Source organism: Mugil cephalus, chromosome 23 (assembly GCF_022458985.1).
Source record: "Mugil cephalus isolate CIBA_MC_2020 chromosome 23, CIBA_Mcephalus_1.1, whole genome shotgun sequence".
Lineage (NCBI taxonomy): Eukaryota > Metazoa > Chordata > Actinopteri > Mugiliformes > Mugilidae > Mugil > Mugil cephalus.
Window position 1 is genome coordinate 1118520 of NC_061792.1, and position 26190 is coordinate 1144709.

Genomic DNA, 26190 nt, shown 5'->3' on the forward strand with positions numbered 1-26190 from the left:
CCTAAATGAAAACACAACCAGAGTGAGAGAAAAAGAAAATGATCACAGAAAACAGAAGAAATTTGGAAAATCTTTCCCACACTCTCTCTTCCTACCGCACTCCTCACAAAATTTACATAGAATGTGCCATAGAATGTTTTCCTTCATGATGTCATAGAATTCTGTCCTTTCATCAAATCTTTTCCTTCGGCCATGATGGCATAGAATCTTTGCCTTTCATCTTACTGAAAGTTTGTTTTATACAAGCCTCTGTGGATCTGTACATTCTTTAGTGCTTCTCAGAGTTACAAATTGACTGCAAGCAAGACAAGGAACACACTTGAATAGAGCATGGTTCATTGATTTTCGTCCAAAGTTTAACAAAACATTTACCGAATAACAAGCATCAATGGCAACCAACAAAACAGCAAAAGAGCTGAATATCTCAGTAGGGAGCACTCTGGGAAATTGCCTGAAAGTGCAATCTTTCCTCAGAGAGGGCGGCTTTGAATTTGTTACCAAATGCTGCAATAACCTACGAGAAAGTCGGCGTCAAAGTCAACAAGAGCCGTCTGGCAATTTTCAGACAGGCAAAAGTTGAAATTGATATGCTGAAATTGACATGCTGAAACAGCTGCGACGTCCGCATAAGTGATGATGATTGGCTAAGGTGCAGTGGGCCTTTCACGATAAGCCAATCTCAGGCAGTGTTCAGTTTAAACACAAATCACACCCAAACCCTGGTTGGACCGGGTCGCCTTGTTTTTCTCTCTGATTCATATCTACCTGTGACATTCTGACTCTACTTCCTGGCAGACTGTATCATTGTAGAAGCTTCAGCTCAAAAACAAAAATACATGCAATGATGATTTTGACCACTTATATATACTGCGTTTGTGACAGTTAACGTTGCTTACGGCCATACCACCCTGAAAACGCCTGATCTCATTTGATCTCCGAAGGTAAGCAGTGTCGGGCCTGGTTAGTACTTGGATGGGAGACCGCCTGTGAATACTAGATGCTGTAATCCTTTCATTTTCATCAGGAGACATGGTAACATTTACATCACCAAAATACATGCAATGATGATTTTGACCACTTATATATACTGCGTTTGTGACAGTCACCATTGCTTACGGCCATAACATCCTGAACACGCCTGATCTCGGAAGCTAAGCAGTGTAGGGCCTGGTTAGTACTTGGATGGGAGACCGCCTGGGAATACCAGGTGCTGTAAGCTTTTCATTCTCATCAGGAGACATGGTAACATTTACATCATCAAAAAAAATGCAATGATGATTTTGACCACTTATATATTCTGAGTTTGTGACAGTTACCATTGCTTACGGTCATACCACCCTGAACACGCCTGATCTCATCTGATCTCGGAAGGTAAGCAGTGTAGGGCCTGGTTAGTACTTGGATGGGAGACCGCCTGGGAATACCAGGTGCTGTAAGCTTTTCATTCTCATCATGAGACATGGTAACATTTACATCATCAAAATACATGCAATGATCATTTTGATCACTTATATATACTGGTTTAGTGACATTTGACATTGCTTACGGCCTACAAACCCTGAACACGCCCGATCTCGTCTGCTCTCGAAGCAAAGCACGGTCGGTCCTGGTTGCTACCTTGGATGGGAGACCGGCCTGGGAATACCAGGTGCTGTAAGCTTTTCCAATTGACACAGGAGACATGGTAACATTTACATCATCAAAATACATTCAATGATGATTTTGACAATTTATTATATACTAGCGTTTGTGACAGGTGACCATTGCTTACCTGCAAACCCACCTCTGAACACCCCTCAACTTGTCTGATCTCGGAAGCTAAGCAGTGTAGGGCCTGTTTAGTACTTGGATGGGAGACCAGCCTGGGAATACCATGTGTGCCGTATAGCTTTTCATTCTCATCAGGAGACATGGTAACAATTACATCATGCAAAATACATGCAATGATGATTTTGACCCCTTATATATACTAAGCGTTTGTGACAGTTAACCTTCGCATAACACCATATCACCCTGAACAATACGCCAGATCCGTCTGATCTCAGAAGCTAAGCAGTGTAGGGCATGATTAGTACTTGGATGGGAGACCGCCTGGGAATACCAGGTGCTCGCAACTTTTCATTTTCATCCAAGACATGGTAACATGTTACCTCATCAAAATACATGCAATGATGATTTGAATCACTTATATATACTGATTAGTGACGTTTTGACATTGCTTACGGTCCATACCAACCTGAACACGCCTGATCTCAGTCTGATCCGAAGACTAAGCACGGTCGGGCCTGGTAAGATAACTTGGATGGGAGACCGCCTTGTAATACTATGTGCTGTAAAGCCTTTCAATTTTCATCAGGAAAATGGTAACGTTTACATCATCAAAATACATGCAATGATATTTGTGACCCAACTTAATCTATACTGCTTTGTGACAGTGACCGTTGCTTACGCCATACCAACCTGAACAATCCGATCTCGTCTGATTCTCGAAGCAGAGCATGGTCGGCCCCTGGTTATGTACTTGGATGGGAACCGCCTGGAATGACCAGGTGCTTGTAAAGCATTCAATTTTCAACAGGAGACATGGTAACAATTACAAATCAACAAAATACATGCAATGATGAGTTTGACCACTTAAATAAACTGCGTTTGTGACAATTACGTTGCTTACGGCCGTACCCACCCTGAACACCCGCCTGATCTCGTCTGATCTCGGAAGCTATGCCGCGTACGGCGGTCCTGGTTAGTACTTGATGGCCAGACCGCCTGGGAGATATCAGGTGCTGTAAGCTTTTCATTTTCATCCGGAGACATGGAAACCATTTACATCCATCAAAATACATGCAATGATAATTTTGAGCACTTATATATACTAGCTTTAGTGGACAATTTGACATTGCTTACCGGCCATCACAAACCTGAACACGCGCCGATCTTGTCTATTTCGGAAGCTAAGCACGGTCCGAGCCTGGTTAGTACTTGGATTGGAGACAGCCTGGGAATACCATGTGCTACAGCTTTTCTTTCATTTTCATCAGGAGACATGTAACATTTACATCATCTAAATACATGCAATGACATTTTGGATCACTATATATACTAGCTTTTAGCGACATTTGACATTGCTTACCGCCCATAACCAAACCTGAACACGCCCGAACTTGTCTGATTCTCGGAAGCTAAGCTCGGTTGGGCCTGGTTAGTACTTGGATGGGAGACCCGCCTGGGAAATACCATGTGCTGTAAGCTTTTCATTCTCATCAGGAGGACAACAAGTAAACATTTACATCATCAAAATACATGCAAAGATGATTTTGACCATTTATATATACGCGTTTGTGACAGTTACCATCCTTACTGACATACCACCCTGAAGCACGCCCTTATCTCGTCTGATCTCGAAAGCTAAGCAGTGTAGGGCCTGGTTAGTACTGCGGGATGGAGGACCGCCTGGGATAACCAGGTGCAGTAAGCTTTTCATTTCTCATACAGGAACATGTAACATCTTACATCATCAAAAACATGCAATGATGATTTTTGACCACTTAAATATACTAGCGTTTGTGACAGTTAACCTTGCATACGGCCATCACCACCCTGAACAAACAGCCTGATCTCATCTGATCCGGAAGCTAAGTCATTTAGGGCTGAATTAGTACTTTGGAATGGGAGACCCATGGGAATACCAGGTGCTGTAAAGCCATTCCTATTCACAGGAGACATGGTAACAATGTAGCAACATCATCAAAATACATGCAAATCCTTTTGATCACCTTATATATACTGCTTTGTGACAGTGACCGTTGCTTACGGCCATACCAACCTGAACAATCCCGATCTCGTCTGATCTCGGAAGCTAAGCAGGTCGGGCCAGGTTATACTTGATGGGAGACCGCCTAGGAAATACCCGGTGCTGTAAGCTTTTTCATTTTCATCAGGAGACATGGTAACATTTTACCAATCAACAAAATTCATGCAGACAATGAATGATTTTTTGAACGCACTATATAACTGCTTTTGTGACATTTAACGTTGGCTCTAACGGCGTACCACCCTGAACACGCCTGATCTCCCGTCTGATCTCGGAAGCTATGGCGGCGGTCGGGCCCTGGTTAGTACTTGGATGCAGACCGCCTGGAATATCAGTGCTGTAAGCTTTTTCCATTTTCATCAGAGACATGGTAACATTTACATCATCAAACTAACATGCAAAGATAATTTTGAGCACTATATATAACTGCTTTTAGAGACATTTGACATTGCTTACGGCCATATCAACCTGAACAAAGCAGCCCGATCTTTGTCTGATTCGGAAGCAAGCACGGTCGAGCCTGGTTAGTACTTGGATTGGAGACAGCCTGGGAATACCAGGTGCTTTAAAAGCTTTCTTTCATTTTAGTATCATTTTCATATCAGGAGACATGGTAACATTACATCAACTAAATACATGGCAATGATCATTTTGATCCTTATATAAACAGCTTTAATAGGCGACATTTTGACATTGCTTACTCGCCATAAAGAACCAACCTGAACACGAGACCCGATCTTGTCTGATCTGCGGAAGCTAAGCTCTGGTTGGCGCCTGGATAGTACTCTTGGATGGTGAGACCAGCATGGAATTACCAGGTGCTGTAAGCTTTTCATTCCTCATCAGGAGACATGGTAACATTTACATCATCAAAATACATGCAATGAAGATTTTGACCATTTATATATACCTGAGCGGTTTGTGAGCAGTTACCATTGCTACTGCATACCACCCTGAACACGCCTGATCTTCGGTCTGATCCGGAAGCTAAGCTGTGTAGGGCCTGGTTAGTACTTGAGGATGGGAGACCCGCCTGGGAATACCATGTGCAGAAGCTTTTCATGTCTTCATCAGGAGACATGGTAACATTTACATCATCAAAAACATGCAATGAATGATTTTTGACCACTTATATATACCTCAGCGTTTGTGACAGTTAACCTTGCATACTGGCCATACCAACACCACCCTGAACACGCCTGATCTCATATGACTCTGAAGCTAAGCAGTGTAGGGCCTGATTATTACTTGTAATGAGACCGCATGGGAATAACCAGGTGCTGTAAGCCTTGTCATTTTCATCAGGAGACCTGGTAACATTTACATCATCAAAATACTTGCAATGATCCTTTTGATCACATTATTTATACAAGCTATAGTGACATTTGATGTTCCTATACTAGGCATACAAACCAACACTGAACAACCTGATTTCGTCCTAATCTCGGAAGCCCAAAGCATGGTGCGGCCCGTTAGTACAGTGGATGGGAAGACCACCTGAGTATACCATTTGCTCTAAGCTTTCATTTCATCAGGAGACATGGTAACAAATACACATCAAAATACATTCAATGATGGTTGGACCACTTATATATACAGCGTTTGTGACAGTTTACCATGCTTATGGCCATACCAACCTGAACACGGCCCGGATCTCGTCCTGATCTCTAGAAGCTATGGAGCCGTTGGGCCTCGGTTAGTACTAGGATGGAGAACCGCCTGGGAATACCAGGTGCTGTCACCTTTTCAAATTTCATCAGGAGACAATGGAACAAATACATCAACAAAATCAATGCAATGATGAATTTGAACCACTTATATATACTAAGCGTTTGTGACAATTAACTTTTGATTACGGCCATACCACCCTGAACACGCATGAAAGAAACTCGTGAATCTATGCCAGGTCGTCGTGCCTGGTTAGTACTTGGATGGGAAGAACACGCACAGGCAATATCAGGTGCTGTACAGAAATTTCATTTTCAATCAGGTGAATGATACCATTTACATCATCAAACTACATGCAATGATTATTTTGACCACTTATATATGCTGCTTTCGTGAAGTGTTGACATTGCTTACGGCCATAGTAACCAACCTGAACACCCAGGCCGATCCTCGGAAGCTAAGCACGGTCGGCCTGGTTTAGTACTTGGAATGTGAAACCAACTGGAAATACAATTGCCTGTAAGCTTTTCATTTTCATCAGGAGGCATGGTAACATTTACATTCAACAAAATACATGCAATGAGATTTGACCACTTCTATATACTCGCGTTTGTGACATTTTAACTTGCTTACGGCCAAACCACCTGAACACAACCTGATCTCGTCTGATCTTCGGTAGCTTAAGCGGTGTCGAAACCTGGTTAGTACTTGGATGGGAGACCGCCTGGTAAATACCAGGTGCTGTAAGTCTTTTCATTCTACATCAGGGAGACAGTGTGTAACATTATACATCATCAAAATACATGCAATGATCATTTTGATCACTTAATATATAAGAGCTTTAGTTACATTTGAATTTGCTTACGGCAATACCGAACCTGAACAAGCCCGATCTCGTCTGATCTCGGAAGCTAAGCATGGTCGGGCCTGGTAGTACATGGAATGAAGACACGCACTGGTGAATACCAGGTCCTTAAGCTTTTCATTCTCATCAGGAGACACATGGTAACATTAACATCATCACAAACAATCAATGATCATTTAGACCACTTGTATATACTTGCTACAGATGACATTTGACATAAGCTTACGGCCATACCAATCTGAAACTAGCCCCGATTTCGTCTGATATCGGAAGCTAAGCGCGCTCGGAAGCCCTGATAGTACTTTGGATGGGAGACCGCCTGGGAATACCATGTGCTGTAAGCTTTTCATATTTCATCAGGAGACATGGTAACATTTACATCATCAAAATACATGCAATGAGATTTTGAGCACTTATATTACTGCGTTTAAATGTCAGTTACCTTGCATACGGCCCTACCCACACTGAACACGCCTGATTCTCATCTGATCTTCGGAAGCTAAGGGCCCCCTGGATAGTACTTGGAAGGGAAAGCCGCCTGGGAATACCAGGTGCTGTAAGGCTATTCATTCTCATCATGAGACAAGGTAACATTTACATCATCAAAATTACATGCAATGATTATTTGATCACTTATATATACTTCTTTAGTGACGATTATTGACGTTGCTTTACAGCCATAGCCAAACTGAACAAGCCCGATCTCGTCTGAACTCGGAATCAAAGATTGTTCGGGCCTGGTTAAGTACTTGGATGGTAGACCGCCTGGTAATACCAGGTGCTGTAAGCTTATACATTCCTCATCAGGAGGACATGGTAACATTACATCAATCACAATACATGCAAGATGGATCTTTGACCACTTAATATACTGCGTTTGTGACAAGTTGACGTTGATTACGGCCATCCCAACCCTGAACGCGCCTGATCTCATCTTGATCTCCGAAGTTAGCAGTGTCGGGGCCTGGTTAGTACTTGGATGGGAGACCGCCTGTGAATACTAGATGCTAGTAAGCCTTTTCTTTTCTTCAGGAGACATGGTAACATTTACACATCAAAATACATGCAATGGATATTTTGACCACTATATATAATGCGTTTGAGGAGCAGTCACCATTGCTTAACGGCCATAACACAGCCTGACTCGGAAGCTAAACAGTGTAGGCCCTGGATAGTTCTTGGATGGAGACCCGCCTGGGAATACCATGCTTGTAAGCTTTTCATTCTCATCAGGAGACAAGTATACAATATACATCATCAAAATACAAATGCAACGATCATTTTGACCCTTAAATATAAGTGCTTTAGTGACTTTTGACATGGCTTAAAAACAGGCCATACCAACCTCAACACGCCTGATCTCGTCTATCTCGGAAGCCTAAGCCAGTGTAAGGGCCTGGCTAGTACTTGGATGGGAGACAGCCTGGGAATACTCATGTGCTGTAGGCCTTTCATTTTCCAGGAGACATGTAAAATTTACATCATCAAAATACATTGCAATGATGATTATGACCACTTATACATACGGCGTTTGTGACAGTTAACGTTGCTTTACGGCCAAACCATCCTGAACAAGCCTGAGTTTTTCAGTTTGAAAGTCTAACAGAACAACGGAACCCACCTAGGTTTGTATAAAACATACTTTCATAAGATCAAAGGGCCAAAGATTCAATGCCATCATGATCAAAGGAAAACATTTCATGACATCATAATCAAGAGGAAAACAATTGAGAACATCATCAAAGGAAGACATACCATGACGTCATCGCCCTGTTTTTCATTCCTCGCATCGTTTTCTTGTATTGCGGAGCAAGCACGGAACTACGTATGGATGTAAACGTTACTCCATTTGCGGCAAGAAGATCGCACGTGCGTCAGTACGTGCGCGAAAACAATACACAAAAATTAGAACCAACATGCTCCCATAAACTGTTGGTAAAGGTATGTTTAAGGCCTCATCCACATTGTAAAATCAATTATGTTTGTGTCACGTGTAGTTTAAAATCAGTGCGGCTTATTCTTTTATCCTTGTGTATGGAACCTATTACCTGCGCTACTTGGGTGGCTTTACTACACAATGAATGTAAGTATTTGCAAATAGTTCTGTTTTTTTTTTTTTTTTATTTTGCGTTTCTTTCTGGCAATACAGTCAAACCCCAAAACGTACTGGGGTGGTACCGACGGGTGCTGTTCCGAGATTTGTCATTTTGAAATATTGACAAGTGGTTTCCTAACATTGCTTGTATTTTGCATCAATTTGCTGTTGTCCACAATTTGAACTGAACGCCGAAATAAAACGAGGCCAGTGAGAAACGTGGTCGTTAGCATACGGTGGAGTGGGGAGCTAACTACGGGGACTAAGTTAACGTGCTAACTGGCCAATTCAATGTGTCAGAATGTGTCTGTATGTTATGTTAGTATTTTATTTTTATTTAACCTTGTTTACCTAGGCAAGCATCTTAAGAACAGTTTTACCGGCTGTAGTTGTGATGTCATTTTATGCTGTAAGTTTCTGTTTGTCTTGGCAAAGGCTAACCGTGGCAGGACCTATTTTATAGTTAATCCCCGTGGAGAATTGAGGTTTTTTACAGATAAAGCAAAATGAAAAAACAAACCAAAACCAAAAGGAGAGAAACGATATAAAAGTAAATATGTTAAAGGTACAAAATAATTACATCTACTACTATTTATTACTAATACTGAATACAGTTGGTATAGAGTGTAGTGTGATTTTGGTTGCTCATGTCAAAAAAAACATATCAATAGTAACCATCGACGCAGTGTTTATAAGATCTCCCTATGTGACACTCAAGAATTGAAAGGTGTTAAAGAAACTTGATCGAGTAACCTAAATGAAAACACAACCAGAGTGAGAGAAAAGTAAATGATCACAGAAAACAGAAGAAATTTAGAAAATCTTTCCCCACTCTCTCTTCCTATCGCACATCCTCACAAAAATTTACATAGAATGTGCCATAGAATGTTTTTCCTTCATGATGTCATAGAATTCTGTCCTTTCATCAAATCTTTTCCATTGCCAGATGGCCAATAGAATCATTGCCTTTGATCTTACTGAAAGTTTGTTTATACAAGCCTCTGTTGATCTGTACATTCTTTAGTGCTTCTCAAGAGTTTACAAAATTGACTGCAAGCAAGACAAGGAACACACTTGAATAGACATGGATCAATTGATTTTCGTCCAAAGTTTTACAAAACATTTCCCGAATAACAAGCATCAATGGCAACCACACAAAACAGCAAAAGAGCTGAAATATCTCAGTAGGGAGCACACTGGGAAATAATTCCTGAAAGTGCAATCTTTCCTCAGAGAGGGCGCTTTGAATTTGTTACCAAATGCTGCAAAAACCCACTAGAAAGTCGCCGTCAAGTCAACAGAGCCGTCCTCGGACAATTTTCAGACAGGCACAAGTTGTAAATTGAATATGCTTGAAATTGACAAGCTGAAGCACAGCTGAGCTGCGACGTCCGCCTAGGTGATGATATTGGCTAAGGAGCAGTAGGCCTTTCACGCTAATCCAATCACAGGCAGTGTTTCAGTTTTAAACACAAATCACATCCAAAACACCCAAACCCCCAGGTTGGACCGTGTAATCCTTGTTTTTCTCTCTGATTCATATCTAACCAGTTACATACTGACACTACTCCCGGCAGACTGTATCAATTGTAGAATGTGCTGATCAGCTCAAAAACAAAAATACATGCAATGATGATATTTGACACACTTATATATACTAACTAGCGTTGGTGAAAGTTCAACGTTTGCTTACGGCCATAACCACCTTCTGAACACGCCTGATCTCGATTGGACTCGGAAGCGCCAAGCAGTGTCTCGGCCCTGGTAGTACATGGAAGGGAAACCACCTGGGAATACCAGTTGCTGTAAGCTTTTCATTTTCATCAGTGAAGGCATGGCAACATTTACATCATCAAAATACATGCAGATGAAGATTTTGACCACATTATATATACATGCGTTTGTAACAGTTAATGTTGTTTACGGCCATACCACCCTGAACAATGCCTGATCTCGGAAGCTAAGCAGTGTAGGCCTGGATTAGTACTTGGATGGATACCGTCTGGGAATACCAGAGTGCTGTAAGCTTTCAAATTCATCATGAGACATGGTAACAATTACAACATCAAAATACATGCAATGATCATTTTGACCTCACTTAATATATACCTGCTTAGTGACAATTTGGACATTTGCTTACGGCCATACCAACCTGAACACAGCGAGAAACCGCCCGATATCGTCAGATCTCCGAAGCTAAGCACGGTCTGCCTGGTTAGTACTTGGATGGGAGAACCCGCCTGGGAATTACCAGTTTGCTGTAAGCCCTTCTCATTTTCATCAGAGAGACAAGGTAACATTTACATCATCAAAATACATGCAATGAATGGATCTTGACCACTTTACTTGTATATAGACTGTCTGCGTGGTGGAGGCGTTTGGTGGACAGTTACCATTGCTTACGGCCATACCCACCCTGAACATGCCTGAATCACGTCTGATCTCGAATCTAAGCATTGTCGTGCCTGGTTTAGTACTTTGATGGGAGATCCGCCTGGGAATCACCAGGTGTTTTTTTTTTTTTCTGAAAGCTTTTCATTCCGATCAGGAGACATGGTAATCATTTTACATCATTCAAAATACATGCAATGATCATTTTGATCACTTATATATACTGCTTTAGTGACATTAGACATGCTTACTGCGCCATAACCACCTGAACAAACACGGCTGATCTTGTCTGATCTCGGAAGCTAAGCAGTGGTCGGCGCCCGTAGTACTTGGATGGGAGACAGCCTTGTAATAACCCTTATGCTAAAAAGCTTTCCATTTATCATCAGTACGACATGGTAACATTTACATCATCAAAATACAAGCAAATGATGATTTTGACCACTTATTATACCTGGCGTTTGTGACAGTTAACGTTATCTTATGGCCATTACCAACCCCTGAACTACCCTGATCCGTCTGAAATCGGAAGCTATTCCGCGTCGGCCTGGTTCGTACTTGGATGAGAGCCGCCTGGGAAGAACAGGTGGCTTTACGCTATTTCATTTTTCATCAGGAGAAATGGTAACATTTAACATCATCAAAAATAAACATGCAATGATCATTTGAACCACTTATATATACTGCATTAGTAACATTTGACTTGCTTACGGCCATACCAACCTGAACAAGCCACGATCTTGTCTGATATCCAGGAAGCTAAGCACGGTCTTAGACGGGGCCTGGTATAGTAATTGGATTTGGAGACCGCCTGGATCACCAGGTGCGTAAGCTTTTCATTCTCATCAGGAGAACATGGTAACATTTACATCATCAAAATACATGAATGATGATTTTGACCCACTATATATTCTGCGTTTGTGAAAGTTACCGTCGCATAAGGCCAAACAACCAACCTGAACAATCCCGATCTCCTCTGATATCGGAAGCTAAGCATGGTCGGGCCTGGTTTTAGTACTATGGATGGGAGACCGCCTGGGACTACCAGGTGCAGTAGCCTTTTCATTATTCATCAGGAGCATGGTAACATTTTACAACATCAAAATACATGCCATGATCATTTTTGACCACTTATATATACTGCATTCGTGACAATTGACATTGCTTTACGGCCATACTAACCTGAACACGCCGATAGCGTCTGAACTCCTAAGCTAATCACGGTCGGCCTTGTTAGTACTTTGATGGGAGACCGCCTGAAGAATACTAGTTGCTGTAAGCCTTTCCTTTTCATCAGGAGACATGTGTAACATTTACATCATACAAATACTCATTGATGATTTTGGTACCGACTTAATATATACTATCGTTTGGTGACCGTTACCATTGCTCATTAACGGCCATACCCACCCTGAGACGCCTGATCCTCGTCTGATCTCGAAGCTTAAGCGATTGTCGGTCCTGGTTAGTACTTGGAGTGGTAGACCGCCAGGGAATACCAGTGCTGTAAGCTTTTCATTCGTCATACCAGGAGACAAGTAAACATTTACACACAAAATACATGCAATGACATTTTGACCACTTATATATACTGCTTTAGTGACATTTGACCGTTTGATTACGGCCATACACCCTGAACACGCCTTATCATGTCTGATCCAAGGAAGCTCATGCAGCATCGGGCCTAGTTTGTACATTGGATGGGAGACCGCCTGGGAAATTACGCAAGGTGCTGTAAGCTTTTCATTTTCATCAGGAGACATGGTAACATTTACATCTTCTCAAAAATACATGCAATGATGATTTTGACCACATATATATACTGCTTTGTGACAGTTTACCATTGCTTTACAGACCCGGCCATACCAACCTGAACCCTGCCCTGATCTCGAAGCTAAGCAGTGTAAGGCCCTGGTTAGTACTTGGATTGGGAGACCGCCTGGGAATACCAGGTTCTGTAAGCTTTTCATTCTTCATACAGGAAGACCACATGAACATTACATCATAAAAATACCATGCAATGATGATTTGGATCACTTATAAATTACTGCGTTTGTGAAGTTACCGTCGCTTAACGGCCATACCAAACCTTCACAATCACGATTACGTCTGATTTCGGAAGCAAGCAAAATGTCGGGCCTGTTAGTACTTGGATAGGAGACCCGCCTGGGAATACCAGTGCTGTAAGCTTTTCATTTTCATCAGGAGACTTTGTAACAAATTACATCATCAAAATACATGCAATGATCATTTTGACCACTTATTATACTGCTTTAGTGACATTTGACATTGCTATACTGGCATACCAACCTGAACACTGTCCCTGCTATCGTCCTGATCTCCGAAGCTAGAGCACGTCGGTCCTGGTTAGTACTTGGATGGGAGACCATGCCAGGAGAATACTAGTTGCTGTAGAGCTTTTCCATTCTCATCAAGAGACATGGTAACAATTTACATCATCAAAATACATGCAATGATCTTTTGAACACTTATAAAGACAGCTTTAGTGACATTTGACATTGCTTACGGCCATACCAACCTGAACACCCTGATCTCGGAACTAAGCAGTGTAGGGCCCTGGTTAGTACTTGGATGGAGAACCGCTTTTTTAATAACCCGGTGCTGTAAGCTATCCATTTTCATCAGGAACATGGTAAAATTTACATCATCAAAATACATGCAATGCTGATTTTGAACACTTAATATATACGATTTGTGACATTGACATAGCTAACCACATACCTACCTGAAAACACGTCTGATCTTCGGAAGCTAACGCACTGTCGGTCCTGTTAGTAATATGGATGGGAGAACCGCCTGGGAATACCAGGTGCTGTAAGCTTTTCATTCTCATAGGAGACATGGTAACATTTACAAATCATCAAAATACATGCAAGTTATCATTTTGATCACTTAAATATACAGCATTAGTGAATTTGTCTTTGCTTTACGGCCATACCTACCGAACACGCCGCGATCTCAGTCTGATCTCGGAAGCTAAGCACGGTCCGGAGCCTGGTCAGTACTTTCCTTTGATGGGGAGACCGCCTGGGAATACTAGTCCTGTAAGCCTTTCATTTTCATAAGACCATGGCAACATTTACACATCATCAAAATACATGCAATGAGGAATTTTGACCACTTATATAACTGCGTTTGTGACAGTTAACGTTGCTTGCGGCCCATACCAAACCCTAAACACACGCCTGATCTGTCTGATCTCGGAAGCTAAGACATGGTACGGCCTGGTTAGGTACTTGGATTGTGAGACCGCCTGGGAATACAGGTGCCTGTACAGCTTTTCATTTCATCAGAGACATGGTAACATTTACATCAACAAAATACATCAATGATGATTTAGACCACTTATATATACTGCTTTTGTGACAGTTAAACTTGCTTACACGGCCATACCAGCCACCCTGAACACGCCCGAGATTCACGTCAGATCTCGGAATCTAAGCGGTGTCGAAAAAACCTGGTAATACTTGATGGGAAACCGCCTGGGAATAACAGGTGCTGTAAGCCTTTTCATTCTCATCATGAGACATGGTAAACGACAAATTACATCATCAAATACATGCACATGATGATTTGACACACTTATTATACTAGCGTTTTGATAGTTACCCGTCGCATACGGCCATACCAACCTGAACAATCCCCATACTCCTCTGATATCGGAACTAAGCATGGTCGGGCCTGGTAGTACTTGAATGGGAGACCTGAGCCTGGGAATACCATGTGTCAGTAAGCTTTTCATTTTCATCAGGAGACATGGTAAATTTACATCATCAAAATACATAGCATTGATCATTTTGACCACTTATATATACTGCTTTAGTGACTTTGACATTGCTTAAACGGCCACTACTAACCTCTGAACACTGCCGATATCGTCTGATCTCCGAAGCTAAGCACGGTCGCGCCTGGATAGTAACTTGGATGGGAGAACCGCCTGAAGAATACAGTTGCTGTAACCTTTCATTTCATCAGGAGACAGGTAACATTTACATCACAAAATACATGCAATATGATTTTGACCACCTTAAATATACTGCGTTTAGTGACAGTTACCATTGCTTACGGTCATACCACCCTGAAAGACGCCTGAACTCGTCTGATCTCGAATCCTAAGCATTGTCGGTCCTGGTTAGTACTTGGATTGGAGAACCAGCCTGGTAATTACCAGTGCTGTAAGCTATTCAATCTCATCAGGAGACCATGGTAACATTTACATCATCAAAATACATGCAATGATCATTTTGACCACTTATATATACTGCTTTATGACATTTGACGTTGTATTACGGCCATACCAACCCTGAACACGCCTTATATTTAGTCTGATCACGGAAACTATGCAGCGTCGGGCCCTAGTTGTACTTAGGATGGGAGAACCGCCTGGGAATACCCGGTGCTTTAATCTTTATCATTTTCCATCAGGAGACATGGAAACATTACAGTCATCAAAAAACATGCAATGAAGGATTTTCGACACACTTATATCTACTGCATTGTGACATTACCATTGCTTACGGCCATACCAACCTGAACACGCCTGATCTCGAAGCTAAGCAGTTGTATGGCCTGGTTAGTACTTGGATTGGAGACCCGCCTGGGAATACCAGGTGCGTAAGCTTTTCATTCTCATCAGAGACATGGAAACATTTAACATCATCAAAATAACATGCACATGAAGATTTTGATCACTGTATATATACTGTCGTTTGTGAAGTTTACCGTCGCTCTAACGGCCATAAAACACCAACCTAACAATCAAGATACGTCTGATCATCGGAAGCTAAGCATGGTCGGGCCTGTTAGTTACTTGGCTAGGAGAACCGCCTGGGAATACCAGGTTGCTGTAAGCTTTTCAAATTTTCATCAGGAGACATGGTAACATTACATCAACAAAATACTGCAATGAATCACATTTTGAACCACTTATATATACTAGCTTTAGTGACACTTTGACATTGCTTACGGCCAAACCAACCTGAACACGCCCTAATATCGTCTGATCTCCAGAAGCTGAAGCACGTCGGGCCTGGTATAAGTACTCTGGAGGGGAGACAGCCTGAGAATACTAGTTGCTGTAAGCTTTTCATTCTCATCAGGAGACATGGTAACATTTACATTATCAAATACATGCAATGATCCATTTTTGATCACTTTATAAATACTGCTTTAGTCACAATTGACATTGCTTACGCCATACCAAACCTGAACACTGCCTGATCTCGGAAGCTAGATAAGCAGTGTAACGGGCCCCGTTTAGTACTTAGGATGGGGAACAGCCTTGTGAATACCCGGTGGATGTAGAGCTTTCCATATATCATCAGGAGACATGGTAACAATTACAACATCAAAATACATGCACTGATTGAATTTGGACCGACTTATATATACTGATTTAGTGACGTTTGACATTGTTTTTTTTCTATTTTGCTTACGGCCATCCTAGCCTGAACAACGCCTGATCACGTCTGATCTTGAAGCTAATCACGGTCGGACAGCCAGGTGAGGTACTTAGATGGTTAGACCGCCAGGGAAAACAAAGGTGCTGTTAACGCCTGCCTTTTTCATCAGGAGACAAGGTAACGTTTACATTATCAAAATACATGCAAATATGATTTTGACCACTTTATATATACCTGCCATTGTGACAGTTACCGTCGCTTACGGCCATACCACAACCTGAACAATCCCGATCTCGTCTGATCTCGGAAGCAAGGACATGGTCGGAGCCTGGTTAAGTTACTAGGATGGGAGACCCGCGCTGGGAATACCACGGTGCAGTAAGCATAACTTTTTCATCAGGAGACATGGTAACATTTACATCATCAAAATACATGCAAGAAGATTTTTGACCACCATTATAAATAAACTGATTTAGTGACATATGACATTGCTTACCGACATACCCACCTGAACACAGTCCTGATCTCGGAAGCAAGCATGGTCAGGGCCTGGTTTTAGTACTTGGATGGGAGACCGCCTGGAAGTACCAGGAGCTTACAGCTTTTCATTCCCTCATCAGGAGACATGGTAACATATACATCATCAAAATACATGCAATGATCATTTTGATCACTTATATAATCCTGCTTTAGTGACATTTGACGATTGCTTACGGCCATACCTACAGCACAAGCCCGATCTCGTCTGATCTCGGAAGCTAAGCATCGGTTCGGGCCAGGTTAAGTACTTGGTGGATACCCGCCTGGGAATATCAGGTGCTGTAAACTTTTTACATTTTCATCACAGGTAGACAAGGTAACATATACATGACAAAATACATTCAAATGATCATTTTGACCACTTATATATATACTCGTTAGTAACATTTTGGGACTTTTCTTTACGGCCATCACCAACTGAACAAGCCGATCTTTGTCTGATCTCGGAAGCTAAGCAACGGTCGGGTCCGGGATAGTACTTGGATTGGAGACCAGCCTGGGAATACCAGTGCTGTAAGCTTTTCATTCTCATCAGAGACATTGTAACATTTACATCATCAAAATACATGCAATGATTATTTTGGACCACTTATATAAACTGCGTTTTTATGTGAAAGTTTTACCTGTCGTTTACCGGCCAATACCAACCTGAACAATCCCTATCTCGTCTGATCTCGGAAGCTAAAGCATGGTCGGGCCTTGGTTAGTACATGGATGGGAAAGACCGCCTGGGAATACTAAGGTGCCGTATAGCCTTGTTCAATTTTCTCAGGAGACAATGGTAACTTTTACATCATCAAATACATGCAATGATCATTTTGAACACTAATATATACTGCATTAAGTGACAATTGACATGCTTACGGCCATACCAACCCTGAACACGCCTGATCTTGTCTGATCACGGAAGCCTATGTTGTGTAGGGCCCGGTTAGTACTTGGATGGGAGACAGCCTTGGAATACCAGTGCTGTAAGCTTTACATTTTCATCCGTAACATGGTGAACATTTACATCCTCAAAAAACATGCAATGAATGATTTTGACAACTTATATAAACTGCGTTTGTGACAGTTAACCTAGACATACGAATCCATACGCCCCCTGAACACGCCTGATCACGTCCTGATCTCGGAAGCTATCCGGCGTCGGCTGGTTCGTACTTGGATGAGAGACCGCCTGGGAATATCAGGTGCTGTAAGCTTTTCATTTGCATCAGGAGACAGGTAACATTTACAGCATCAAAATACATGCAATGATCAATTTGACCCACTTAACTAAACTGCCGTTAGTAACATTTGACTTTGCTTACGGAGCCATACCAACCTGACCAAGCCCGATCTTGTCTGATATCGAAGCAAAGCCACGGTCGGGTTCCTGGTTAGTACATGGATTGGTGAGACCGCCTGTAATACCAGGTGCTGTAAGCTATTCATTCTCATCAGAGACATGGTCAACTTTTACATCATCAAAATAATGCAATGATGATTTTGACCACTTATATAATCCTGCTTTGTGATAGTTAACCGTCGCTTTACGGCCAACCAAACTGAACAATCCCGATCTCCGCTCTGATCACCGAAGCTAAGCATGGTGGGCCCTGGTTTAGTACTTGGAATGGAGACCGCCTGTGGAATACCACAGGTGCAGTAAGCTTTTCATTTTCCATCGAGGAGACATGTAACATTTAACATCATCAAAATATAACTTTGCAATGATCATTTTGACCACTTATATATACTGCTTTAGTGACAATTGACATAGCTTACGGGGGCCATACCACCTGAACACGCCCGAAATCGTCTGATCTCCGAAGCTAAGCACGGTCGGTCCTGGGATAGTAACTTTGGATTGAGACCGCCTGAGAATACTAGTTGGCTTTTAAGCCATATCATTTTCATCAGGCGAAGGACATGTGTAACATTTACATCAATCAAAATACATGCAATGATGATTTTGACCACTTAAAAATACACTAACTGCGTTTAGGTGACAGTGACCATTGCTTCCGCCATACCCACCCTGAAGACCCTGTCTCGTCTGTCTCGGAAGCTAACCTTGTCCGAACTCCTGTTTAGTACTTGGATGTGAGAACCGCCTGGGAATCCAGGTCTGTAAGCTTTATCTTCTCATCAGGAGACATGGTAACATTTACCTCATCAAAATACATGCAATGATCATTTTGAGCCACTTATATATACTGCTATTAGTACAATGTGGACTTTGATTACTGCCATACCCACCCAGGGGGGGGGGGGGGGGTGGGTGAACACTGCCTTATCTTTTCTGATCTCGTGAAGCTAATGCAGCGTCGGGCCTGGTTTGTACTTGGATGGGAGACCCCTTGGAAAACAGGTGCTGTAAGCTATCCATTTTCATCAGGAGACATGGGTAACATTTACTCATCAAAAATACATGCAATGATGTATTTTGACCACTTATATATACTGCGATTGGTGAAAGTTTCCCATTGCTTACGGCCATACCACCCTGAACACGCCTGATCTCATCTGATCCTGGAAGCTAAGCCATTGTCAGGGCCCTGTTATGACTTTGGATGGAGACCGCCTGGGAATACCAGTTGCTGTAAGCATTTCATTCTCATCAGGGAGACATGTAACATTACATCATCAAAATACATCAAGATCATTTTGTATCACTTAAAAATACTTGCTTTAAGTGACATTTGACATTGCTTCCGGCCATACAACCTGAACACCCCCGCCTGATCTTGTTCTGACTCGGAAGCTAATCATTGTAGGCCAGTTAGTACCTAGGATGGAGACAGCCTTTGAATACCCGGTTGCGAGTGGTAAGAGCTTTCCATTTTCATCAGGAAGACATGTAACATTTACATCATCAAAATACATGCAATGATGATTTAGACCACTTAATATACTGATTTAGTGACGTTTTGACATTGCTTACGTCCAGACCTACATGAACACAGCCTGATCTCGTCTGAACTCGAGGGAACAAACAACGGTCGGCCTGTGAGTACTTAGATGAGAACCGCCTGGGAATACTAGGTGCTGTAAGCCCTTTCATTATATTCCAACAGGATACATGGTAACGTTTACATCACATCAAAATACATGCAATGATATTTGACCACATATATATACTGCCTTTGTGACAGTTCCCTGTCGCTTACGCCATCACCAAACCTGCACAAATCCCCGATCTTGTTTTGATCTCCGGAAGCTAAGCAGTGTCGTGCCCTGGTTAGTACTTATGATGGGAGACCGCCTGGGAATACCCGGTGCTGTAAGCTTTCCATTTCCATCAGGAGACATGGTAACATTTAACATCATCAAAAAACATGCAATGATGATTTGACCACTGTATAAATACTGATTTAGTGACATTATGACATGCTTAGCTTACCACCGCATACCTACCTGAACACCGTCTGAACTCCGGAAGCTAAGCGAACGGTCTGGGACTGCCTGGTTTATTACTTGGATGGAGCCGCCAGTTTAATACCAGAGCTGTAAGCTTTTCATTCTCATCAGGAGACAAGTATCATTTACATCATCAAAATACAAGCAATGAATCATTTTTGATCACTTTATATATACTGCTTTTAGTGACATTTGGACATTGCTTACGCCATACCTACCTGAAAAAAACAAGCCCGATCTCGTCTGATCTCGGGAAGCTTAAGCACGTCGGCCTGGTTATACTTGATGGTAGAGCACCCGCCTGGGAATATCAGGTGCTTGTAAGCTTTTCCATTTTCATCAGGAACATGGAACATTTACATGATTCAAATACATGGCATGATCAATTTTGACCACTTATATATAACTGCGTTAGTAACAATTGACTTTGCTTTACGGCCATACCAACCTGAACAAGCCCGATCTGTCTGATCTCGAAGCAAATCACGGTTCGATGCCTGGTTCGTACTTGAATGGAGACCTGCCTGGTGAATACCAGGTGCTGTAAGCTTTATCAATTCTCATCATGATGACAAGAACATTTACAAGATCAAAATACATGCAATGATGATTTTGACCACTTATATATACTGCTTTTGTGATAGTTGTCGTTGTTTACGGCCATACCAACCTGAACAATCCCGATCGTCGCTGATCTCGGAAGCTAAGCATGACGAAGCCTGGTCAGTAACTTGGTGGGGAAGACCGCCTGGGATACTAGGTGCTGTAAGCCTTTCCTTTTTCCATCCAGGAGACATGGTAACATTTACATACATCAAAATACATGCAATGATCATTTTGATCACTTATGATATACAGAGCTGTTAGTGACATTTGACTTTGCTTACGGCCATACCCAACCTGAAACACGCCTGATCTTGTCTGATCTCGGGAAGCTAAGCAGTGTAGGGCCCCGTTAGTACTTGGATGGAGACAGCCTTGGAATACCGGTGCTAGTAAGCTTTTCCATTTCATCATTATACCTGGTAACATTTACATCATCAAAATAACATGCAATGATGATTTTTGACCACTTATATTAAACTGCGTTTGTGACAGTTAACTTTACTTACGGCCAACCACCCTGAACACAACACGCCTGATCTCGTCTGAATCTCGGTAAGCTATGCCGCTGTACGGGCCAGGTTTCGTACTTGGATGAAGACCGCCTGGGAATATCAGGTGCTTAAGCTTTTCATCTTCACTCAGAGACAATGTAACAATTACAACATCAAAATACATGCAAAGATCATTTTGACCACTTATATATACTAAGGCGTTAGTACATTTGACTTTTGCTTAACGGCCATACAAAACCTGAACAAGGCCAGATCTTGTCTGATATCGTAAGCTAAGCATGTCGGCCTGGTTACTACTTGGATGGGTGACCGCCTGTGAATACTAATGCAGTATAAGCCTTTCCTTTACATCAGGAGACCATGGTCAACATTTACCATCATCAAAATACATGCAATGTTGATTTTGACCAACTTATATATGCTGCCTTCGTGATGTTTGACATTGCTTACCGACCGGCCATGACCAACCTGAACACTTGGGCCGATCTTGGAAGCTAAGCACTGTTCGGCGCCCTGGTTAGTACTTGGATGGGAGACCACCTTGTAATACTAGGTGCAGTAATCTTTTCATTTTCATCAGGAGGCATGGTAACATTTACATCATCAAAAATACAATCAATGATCATTTTGAACCACTTATATTATACTGCGTTTGAAGTGACAGTTACCTTTGCTTACGGCCATACCAACCTGAACACGCCTTATTTCATCTGAGCTCGGAAGCTAAGGGCCTGGTATAGTACTGTGGATGGGAGACCGCCTGGGAATACCAGGTGCGTAAGGCCTTTTCATTCTCTTCATGAGACATGGTAACAATTAACATCATCAAAAACTTGCAATGATCATTTTGGACCACTTATAAAAACTGCATTAGTGACATTGAACAATGCTTACGGCCATACAACCAGAACACCTGCCCGATCTCGTCTGATCTTGGGAAGCTAAGCGCGTACGTGCCTGGTTAGTACTGAATGGGAGGCCGACTGGGAATACTAGTGCAGTAAGGCTTTTTCATTTTCATCAGGGAGACATTGTAACATTTACATCATCAAAAAAATACATGCATGAAGAATTTGACCACTTATATACTACTAGCTTTTGTGACCGGTTACAATTGCTTACACGGACATACCACCCTAAACACACGCCTGATCTCGTCTGATCTTCGGAAGCTAAGCGTGTAGGGCCTGGTTAGTATCTTGGATGGGAGACCGCACTGGGAATACTAGTTGCCTGTAAGCCTTTCATTTTCATCACAGGAGACATGGTGAACTTTTACATCATCAAAATACATGCAATGATCATTTTGACCACATTATATATACAGCTTTAGGGACATTTGACAATTGGCTTACGGCCATACTAACCTGAAAAACCAACCCCCGATATCCGACTGATTCTCCGAAGCTAAGAAGCACGGTCGGGCCTGGTTAGTACTTATTGATGGGGAGACCGCCTGAGAATACTAGTTTGCTGTAACCTATCATTTTCAGCAGGAGACAAGGTAACAATTACATCAGCAAAATACATGCCATGATGAATTTTGACCCACTTTATATAAAAAAAAAAATACTGCGTTTTGGTGACAGTTACCAGTGCTAGGTCTACCACCCTGAAGAACCCTGATCTCGACTGATCTCGGAAGCTAAGCATTGTCGGATCCTTGTTATACTTTGATGGGGAGACCGCCTGGAATACCAGGTGCTGTTAAAGCTTTTCATCTCATCGAGTAGACATGGTAACATTTACATCATCAAAATACATGCATGATCAATTTATGTGACCACTTATATATACTGCTTTAGTTACATTTGACGTTGATTACGGGGCCATACACCCTGAACACACGCCTATTTGTCTGATCTCGGAAACATGCAGCGTCGGGCTAGTTTGTACTATGGATGGTAGACCGCCCTGGAATACCAGGTAGCAGTAAGCTTTTCCATTTTCATCAATGAGACATGGAACCATTTCCATCATCAAAATACATGCAATGTAGATTTTGACCACTTATATATACTGCGTTGTGACGTTTACCCATTGCTTACCGCCATACCAACCTGAACACACCTGAATCTCGGAAGCTAAGCAGTGTAATGGCCTGGTTAGAACTTGGATTGGAGACCGCCTGGGAATACCAGGTGCGTAAGCTTTTTCATTCATCATCAAGGAGACATGGTAACATTTACAACATCAAAATACATGCAATGATGATTTTGAATCACTATATATAATGCGTTTAGTGATAGTTACCGTCGCTTACCGGCCATACCAACCTGAACAAACACGATACTGTCAGATCTCGAAGCTAAGCATGGGTCGGGCCTGGTTAGTATTGGATAGAGGACCGCCTGGGAATACCAAGGTGCTGTAAATCTTTTCATTTTCCCCATCATCAGGAGACATGGTAAACATTACATCATCAAAATACCTGCAATGATCATTTTGACCACTTATATAATAAACTGTCTTTATGTGACATTTGACTTTGCTTACGGCCATAACAACCTGAACCACGCCCGATAACTCTGATCTGTTCCGAGCTAAAGCAAACGGTCGGGCCTGGTTAGTACATGATGGGAGACAGCCTGAGAATTACAAGTATGCTGTAAGCTTTACATTCTCATCAGGAACATGTAACATTTACATTATCAAAATACATGCAATGATCATTTTGAACACTTATATATACTGCGTTAGTAACATTTGACTTTGCTTACGGCCATACCAACCTGAACAAGCCCGATCTTGTCTGATCTCGGAAGCTAAGCACGGTCGGGCCGGGTTAGTACTTGGATTGGAGACCGCTGGGAATACCAGGTGCTGTAAGCTTTTCATTCTCATCAGGAGACATGGTAAACATTTACATCATCAAAATAAATGCAATGATGATTTTGACCACTTTATATATACTGCGTTTGTGATAGTTACCGTCGCTTCGGCCATACCAACCTGAACAATCCCGATCTCTCTGATCTCGAAGCTAAGATGGTCGTGCCTGGTTAGTACTTGGATGGGAGACCGCCTGGGAAACCAGGTGCAGTAAGCTTTTCATTTTCATCAGGAGACATGGTAACATTTACATCATCAAAATACATGCAATGATCATTTTGACCACTTATATATACTGCTTTAGTGACATTTGACATTGCTTACGGCCATACCAACCTGAACACGCCCGATATCGTCTGATCTCCGAAGCTAAGCACGGTCGGGCCTGGTTAGTACTTGGATGTGAGACCGCCTGAGAATACTAGTTGCTGTAAGCCTTTCATTTTCATCAGGAGACATGGTAACATTTACATCATCAAAATACATGCAATGATGATTTTGACCACTTATATATACTGCGTTTGTGACAGTGACCATTGCTTACCGCCATACCACCCTGAAGACGCCTGTTCTCGTCTGATCTCGGAAGCTAAGCATTGTCGGTCCTGGTTAGTACTTGGATGGGAGACCGCCTGGGAATACCAGGTGCTGTAAGCTTTTCATTCTCATCAGGAGACATGGTAACATTTACATCATCAAAATACATGCAATGATCATTTTGACCACTTATATATACTGCTTTAGTGACATTTGACGTTGATTACGGCCATACCACCCTGAACACGCCTTATCTTTTCTGATCTCGGAAGCTATGCAGCGTCGGGCCTGGTTTGTACTTGGATGGGAGACCGCCTGGGAATACCAGGTGCTGTAAGCTTTTCATTTTCATCAGGAGACATGGTAACATTTACATCATCAAAATACATGCAATGATGATTTTGACCACTTATATATACTGCGTTTGTGAAAGTTACCATTGCTTACGGCCATACCACCCTGAACACGCCTGATCTCATCTGATCTCGGAAGCTAAGCATTGTCGGGCCTGGTTAGTACTTGGATGGGAGACCGCCTGGGAATACCAGGTGCTGTAAGCATTTCATTCTCATCAGGAGACATGGTAACATTTACATCATCAAAATACATGCAATGATCATTTTGATCACTTATATATACTGCTTTAGTGACATTTGACATTGCTTACGGCCATACCAACCTGAACACGCCTGATCTTGTCTGATCTCGGAAGCTAAGCAGTGTAGGGCCAGTTTAGTACTTGGATGGGAGACAGCCTTGGAATACCCGGTGCTGTAAGCTTTCCATTTTCATCAGGAGACATGGTAACATTTACATCATCAAAATACATGCAATGATGATTTTGACCACTTATATATACTGATTTAGTGACGTTTGACATTGCTTACGGCCATACCTACCTGAACACGCCTGATCTCGTCTGATCTCGGAAGCTAAGCACGGTCGGGCCTGGTGAGTACTTAGATGGTAGACCGCCTGGGAATACTAGGTGCTGTAAGCCTTTCATTTTCATCAGGAGACATGGTAACGTTTACATCATCAAAATACATGCAATGATGATTTTGACCACTTATATATACTGCCTTTGTGACAGTTACCGTCGCTTACGGCCATACCAACCTGAACAATCCCGATCTTGTTTGATCTCGGAAGCTAAGCAGTGTCGTGCCTGGTTAGTACTTGGATGGGAGACCGCCTGGGAATACCCGGTGCTGTAAGCTTTCCATTTCCATCAGGAGACATGGTAACATTTACATCATCAAAATACATGCAATGATGATTTTGACCACTTATATATACTGATTTAGTGACATTTGACATTGCTTACCGCCATACCTACCTGAACACGTCTGATCTCGGAAGCTAAGCACGGTCGGGCCTGGTTAGTACTTGGATGGGAGACCGCCTGGGAATACCAGGTGCTGTAAGCTTTTCATTCTCATCAGGAGACATGGTAACATTTACATCATCAAAATACATGCAATGATCATTTTGATCACTTATATATA

General features: G+C 42.2%; 2 non-coding genes and 13 pseudogenes across 2 annotated transcripts; all 15 read left to right on the forward strand.

The window, feature by feature from the left end:
- Positions 1–890: 890 nt before the first annotated feature.
- On the forward strand, positions 891–1009 carry LOC125001603 (annotated as a pseudogene).
- Positions 1010–1110: 101 nt separating this feature from the next.
- LOC125002179 lies at positions 1111–1219 on the forward strand (annotated as a pseudogene).
- Positions 1220–1320: 101 nt separating this feature from the next.
- LOC125003264 lies at positions 1321–1439 on the forward strand. The gene has a single exon (XR_007112125.1). It is a non-coding gene; the product is annotated as a 5S ribosomal RNA (ribosomal RNA).
- A 2366-nt stretch (positions 1440–3805) lies between these two features.
- Positions 3806–3922, forward strand: LOC125002203 (annotated as a pseudogene).
- A 3091-nt stretch (positions 3923–7013) lies between these two features.
- On the forward strand, positions 7014–7134 carry LOC125002925 (annotated as a pseudogene).
- Positions 7135–16961: 9827 nt separating this feature from the next.
- On the forward strand, positions 16962–17081 carry LOC125002921 (annotated as a pseudogene).
- Positions 17082–24027: 6946 nt separating this feature from the next.
- LOC125002099 lies at positions 24028–24145 on the forward strand (annotated as a pseudogene).
- A 318-nt stretch (positions 24146–24463) lies between these two features.
- LOC125002471 lies at positions 24464–24582 on the forward strand (annotated as a pseudogene).
- Positions 24583–24683: 101 nt separating this feature from the next.
- On the forward strand, positions 24684–24802 carry LOC125001894 (annotated as a pseudogene).
- A 101-nt stretch (positions 24803–24903) lies between these two features.
- Positions 24904–25022, forward strand: LOC125002195 (annotated as a pseudogene).
- Positions 25023–25123: 101 nt separating this feature from the next.
- On the forward strand, positions 25124–25242 carry LOC125001857. The gene has a single exon (XR_007111728.1). It is a non-coding gene; the product is annotated as a 5S ribosomal RNA (ribosomal RNA).
- A 101-nt stretch (positions 25243–25343) lies between these two features.
- On the forward strand, positions 25344–25462 carry LOC125002013 (annotated as a pseudogene).
- Positions 25463–25563: 101 nt separating this feature from the next.
- LOC125001511 lies at positions 25564–25682 on the forward strand (annotated as a pseudogene).
- A 101-nt stretch (positions 25683–25783) lies between these two features.
- LOC125001841 lies at positions 25784–25902 on the forward strand (annotated as a pseudogene).
- Positions 25903–26003: 101 nt separating this feature from the next.
- LOC125002558 lies at positions 26004–26112 on the forward strand (annotated as a pseudogene).
- Positions 26113–26190: the final 78 nt, after the last annotated feature.